Source organism: Rhinoderma darwinii, chromosome 3, assembly GCF_050947455.1.
Source record: "Rhinoderma darwinii isolate aRhiDar2 chromosome 3, aRhiDar2.hap1, whole genome shotgun sequence".
NCBI lineage: Eukaryota > Metazoa > Chordata > Amphibia > Anura > Rhinodermatidae > Rhinoderma > Rhinoderma darwinii.
The window spans coordinates 261,129,671-261,135,670 of record NC_134689.1 but is presented as its reverse complement, the minus strand read 5'-3'; the positions used below and the strand labels follow the sequence as shown (position 1 = coordinate 261,135,670).

At 36.6% G+C, this 6,000-nt stretch overlaps 3 non-coding genes across 3 annotated transcripts; all 3 read right to left on the bottom strand.

The window, feature by feature from the left end:
- Window positions 1–1,201: 1,201 nt before the first annotated feature.
- On the bottom strand, window positions 1,202–1,275 carry TRNAI-AAU (transfer RNA isoleucine (anticodon AAU)). Its single transcript has one exon. It is a non-coding gene; the product is annotated as a tRNA-Ile (tRNA).
- Window positions 1,276–2,095: 820 nt separating this feature from the next.
- TRNAI-AAU (transfer RNA isoleucine (anticodon AAU)) lies at window positions 2,096–2,169 on the bottom strand. Its single transcript has one exon. It is a non-coding gene; the product is annotated as a tRNA-Ile (tRNA).
- Window positions 2,170–3,880: 1,711 nt separating this feature from the next.
- TRNAI-AAU (transfer RNA isoleucine (anticodon AAU)) lies at window positions 3,881–3,954 on the bottom strand. The gene has a single exon. It is a non-coding gene; the product is annotated as a tRNA-Ile (tRNA).
- Window positions 3,955–6,000: the final 2,046 nt, after the last annotated feature.

The following is a 6,000-nucleotide window of genomic DNA, read 5'->3' as shown; positions in this document are numbered from 1 at the left end:
TGTAAGAGCAGTTCGACGATTGAACTCTCTGCCACATTGAAAAGTGTTTTTTTGAAAAATATAAAATTTCATCATATTTGTACCAGATTCTGGAGATGGAACTTTGATCCAGGAATTTATTCTAATAGCCATATTTGGAGTAAGGGAGGAATTTTTCCCCTAATGACAACATTGGAATGCACTCCAAGACAGTTTTTGCCTTCCTCTGGATCAACACGGCAGGTTTATAGGTTGAATTTGATGGACCTTTTTTCAATATTATCAACTATTCAACTCTGTAACAAAAGTGAGCTTACATTGCCCGTATGGGGATCGAACCCGTGACCTTGGCGTTATTAGCACCACGCTCTAACCAACTGAGCTAACCGGCCACTTTTACACCAAAGATTCACGTCACGTCAGTAGAAAATACATGCAAACGTGTATTCATATTGATATCCTATTAACCTGAATAATAAAATAAACTTGCAATTTTTACTACTCAAAAAGCATTGGACAAATTGCTTTTGTGTTTTCCATTCCACCCCACAAAGAGTTTTCTTCAGTACATTATATGGTACATTAAATGCTGCCATTAAAAACAAGAACTTGTCTCGCTAAAAACAAGCCCTTATATGACTATGAGGACGGAAAAATAATAAAGTTATGACTATCGGAATACAAAGAGGCAAAATCAAGATATTATTTTTGTCCTTAAGGTTGAAATTGGACCTCTAAGATGATTTCATGCAACAAACTCTGCATTTCTATAAATCACCGGTTAGACCATACATGGAATATTGTGTACAGTTTTGAGCACCTGTGTATGAGAAGGACATTGCTGAACTAGAATGCGTGCAAAGAAGGGAAAGCAAGGTAATTAAAGGACCTCATCACAGACGGGGATTCTTTACTGTAAGAGCAGTTCGACGATTGAACTCTCTGCCACATTGAAAAGTGTTTTTTTGAAAAATATAAAATTTCAACATATTTGTACCAGATTCTGGAGATGGAACTTTGATCCAGGAATTTATTCTAATAGCCATATTTGGAGTAAGGGAGGAATTTTTCCCCTAATGACAACATTGGAATGCACTCCAAGACAGTTTTTGCCTTCCTCTGGATCAACACGGCAGGTTTATAGGTTGAATTTGATGGACCTTTTTTCAATATTATCAACTATTCAACTCTGTAACAAGCATGTAACAAAAGTGAGCTTCCATGGCCCGTACGGGGATCGAACCCGTGACCTTGGCGTTATTAGCACCACGCTCTAACCAACTGAGCTAACCGGCCACTTTTACACCAAAGATTCACGTCACGTCAGTAGAAAATACATGCAAACGTGTATTCATATTGATATCCTATTAACCTGAATAATAAAATAAACTTGCAATTTTTACTACTCAAAAAGCATTGGACAAATTGCTTTTGTGTTTTCCATTCCACCCCACAAAGAGTTTTCTTTCAGTACATTATATGGTACATTAAATGCTGCCATTAAAAACAAGAACTTGTCTCGCTAAAAACAAGCCCTTATATGACTATGAGGACGGAAAAATAATAAAGTTATGACTATCAGAATACAAAGAGGCAAAATCAAGATATTATTTGTGTCCTTAAGGTTGAAATTGAACCTCTAAGATGATTTCATGCAACAAACTCTGCATTTCTATAAATCACCGGTTAGACCATACATGGAATATTGTGTACAGTTTTAAGCACCTGTGTATGAGAAGGACATTGCTGAACTAGAATGCGTGCAAAGACGGGAAAGCAAGGTAATTAAAGGACCTCATCACAGACGGGGATTCTTTACTGTAAGAGCAGTTCGACGATTGAACTCTCTGCCACATTGAAAAGTGTTTTTTTGAAAAATATAAAATTTCATCATATTTGTACCAGATTCTGGAGATGGAACTTTGATCCAGGAATTTATTCTAATAGCCATATTTGGAGTAAGGGAGGAATTTTTCCCCTAATGACAACATTGGAATGCACTCCAAGACAGTTTTTGCCTTCCTCTGGATCAACACGGCAGGTTTATAGGTTGAATTTGATGGACCTTTTTTCAATATTATCAACTATTCAACTCTGTAACAAAAGTGAGCTTCCATGGCTCATACGGGGATCGAACCCGTGACCTTGGCGTTATTAGCACCACGCTCTAACCAACTGAGCTAATCGGCCACTTTTACACCAAAGATTCACGTCACGCAGTAGAAAATACATGCAAACGTGTATTCATATTGATATCCTATTAACCTGAATAATAAAATAAACTTGCAATTTTTACTACTCAAAAAGCATTGGACAAATTGCTTTTGTGTTTTCCATTCCACCCCATAAAGAGTTTTCTTCAGTACATTATATGGTACATTAAATGCTGCCATTAAAAACAAGAACTTGTCTCGCTAAAAACAAGCCCTTATATGACTATGAGGACGGAAAAATAATAAAGTTATGATTATCGGAATACAAAGAGGCAAAATCAAGATATTATTTTTGTCCTTAAGGTTGAAATTGGACCTCTAAGATGATTTCATGCAACAAACTCTGCATTTCTATAAATCACCGGTTAGACCATACATGGAATATTGTGTACAGTTTCAAGCACCTGTGTATGAGAAGGACATTGCTGAACTAGAATGCGTGCAAAGAAGGGAAAGCAAGGTAATTAAAGGACCTCATCACAGACGAGGATTCTTTACTGTAAGAGCAGTTCGACGATTGAACTCTCTGCCACATTGAAAAGTGTTTTTTTGAAAAATATAAAATTTCATCATATTTGTACCAGATTCTGGAGATGGAACTTTGATCCAGGAATTTATTCTAATAGCCATATTTGGAGTAAGGGAGGAATTTTTCCCCTAATGACAACATTGGAATGCACTCCAAGACAGTTTTTGCCTTCCTCTGGATCAACACGGCAGGTTTATAGGTTGAATTTGATGGACCTTTTTTCAATATTATCAACTATTCAACTCTGTAACAAAAGTGAGCTTTCATGGCGCGTACGGGGATCGAACCCGTGACCTTGGCGTTATTAGCACCACGCTCTAACCAACTGAGCTAACCAGCCACTTTTACACCAAAGATTCACGTCACGTCAGTAGAAAATACATGCAAACGTGTATTCATATTGATATCCTATTAACCTGAATAATAAAATAAACTTGCAATTTTTACTACTCAAAAAGCATTGGACAAATTGCTTTTGTGTTTTCCATTCCACCCCACAAAGAGTTTTCTTCAGTACATTATATGGTACATTAAATGCTGCCATTAAAAACAAGAACTTGTCTCGCTAAAAACAAGCCCTTATATGACTATGAGGACGGAAAAATAATAAAGTTATGACTATCGGAATACAAAGAGGCAAAATCAAGATATTATTTTTGTCCTTAAGGTTGAAATTGGACCTCTAAGATGATTTCATGCAACAAACTCTGCATTTCTATAAATCACCGGTTAGACCATACATGGAATATTGTGTACAGTTTTGAGCACCTGTGTATGAGAAGGACATTGCTGAACTAGAATGCGTGCAAAGAAGGGAAAGCAAGGTAATTAAAGGACCTCATCACAGACGGGGATTCTTTACTGTAAGAGCAGTTCGACGATTGAACTCTCTGCCACATTGAAAAGTGTTTTTTTGAAAAATATAAAATTTCAACATATTTGTACCAGATTCTGGAGATGGAACTTTGATCCAGGAATTTATTCTAATAGCCATATTTGGAGTAAGGGAGGAATTTTTCCCCTAATGACAACATTGGAATGCACTCCAAGACAGTTTTTGCCTTCCTCTGGATCAACACGGCAGGTTTATAGGTTGAATTTGATGGACCTTTTTTCAATATTATCAACTATTCAACTCTGTAACAAAAGTGAGCTTCCATGGCCCATACGGGGATCGAACCCGTGACCTTGGCGTTATTAGCACCATGCTCTAACCAACTGAGCTAATCGGCCAGTTTTACACCAAAGATTCACGTCACGCAGTAGAAAATACATGCAAACGTGTATTCATATTGATATCCTATTAACCTGAATAATAAAATAAACTTGCAATTTTTACTACTCAAAAAGCATTGGACAAATTGCTTTTGTGTTTTCCATTCCACCCCACAAAGAGTTTTCTTCAGTACATTATATGGTACATTAAATGCTGCCATTAAAAACAAGAACTTGTCTCGCTAAAAACAAGCCCTTATATGACTATGAGGACGGAAAAATAATAAAGTTATGACTATCGGAATACAAAGAGGCAAAATCAAGATATTATTTTTGTCCTTAAGGTTGAAATTGGACCTCTAAGATGATTTCATGCAACAAACTCTGCATTTCTATAAATCACCGGTTAGACCATACATGGAATATTGTGTACAGTTTCAAGCACCTGTGTATGAGAAGGACATTGCTGAACTAGAATGCGTGCAAAGAAGGGAAAGCAAGGTAATTAAAGGACCTCATCACAGACGAGGATTCTTTACTGTAAGAGCAGTTCGACGATTGAACTCTCTGCCACATTGAAAAGTGTTTTTTTGAAAAATATAAAATTTCATCATATTTGTACCAGATTCTGGAGATGGAACTTTGATCCAGGAATTTATTCTAATAGCCATATTTGGAGTAAGGGAGGAATTTTTCCCCTAATGACAACATTGGAATGCACTCCAAGACAGTTTTTGCCTTCCTCTGGATCAACACGGCAGGTTTATAGGTTGAATTTGATGGACCTTTTTTCAATATTATCAACTATTCAACTCTGTAACAAAAGTGAGCTTTCATGGCCCGTACGGGGATCGAACCCCACAAAGAGTTTTCTTTCAGTACATTATATGGTACATTAAATGCTGCCATTAAAAACAAGAACTTGTCTCGCTAAAAACAAGCCCTTATATGACTATGAGGACGGAAAAATAATAAAGTTATGACTATCAGAATACAAAGAGGCAAAATCAAGATATTATTTGTGTCCTTAAGGTTGAAATTGAACCTCTAAGATGATTTCATGCAACAAACTCTGCATTTCTATAAATCACCGGTTAGACCATACATGGAATATTGTGTACAGTTTTAAGCACCTGTGTATGAGAAGGACATTGCTGAACTAGAATGCGTGCAAAGACGGGAAAGCAAGGTAATTAAAGGACCTCATCACAGACGGGGATTCTTTACTGTAAGAGCAGTTCGACGATTGAACTCTCTGCCACATTGAAAAGTGTTTTTTTGAAAAATATAAAATTTCATCATATTTGTACCAGATTCTGGAGATGGAACTTTGATCCAGGAATTTATTCTAATAGCCATATTTGGAGTAAGGGAGGAATTTTTCCCCTAATGACAACATTGGAATGCACTCCAAGACAGTTTTTGCCTTCCTCTGGATCAACACGGCAGGTTTATAGGTTGAATTTGATGGACCTTTTTTCAATATTATCAACTATTCAACTCTGTAACAAAAGTGAGCTTCTATGGCTCATACGGGGATCGAACCCGTGACCTTGGCGTTATTAGCACCACGCTCTAACCAACTGAACTAATCGGCCACTTTTACACCAAAGATTCACGTCACGCAGTAGAAAATACATGCAAACGTGTATTCATATTGATATCCTATTAACCTGAATAATAAAATAAACTTGCAATTTTTACTACTCAAAAAGCATTGGACAAATTGCTTTTGTGTTTTCCATTCCACCCCATAAAGAGTTTTCTTCAGTACATTATATGGTACATTAAATGCTGCCATTAAAAACAAGAACTTGTCTCGCTAAAAACAAGCCCTTATATGACTATGAGGACGGAAAAATAATAAAGTTATGATTATCGGAATACAAAGAGGCAAAATCAAGATATTATTTTTGTCCTTAAGGTTGAAATTGGACCTCTAAGATGATTTCATGCAACAAACTCTGCATTTCTATAAATCACCGGTTAGACCATACATGGAATATTGTGTACAGTTTCAAGCACCTGTGTATGAGAAGGACATTGCTGAACTAGAATGCGTGC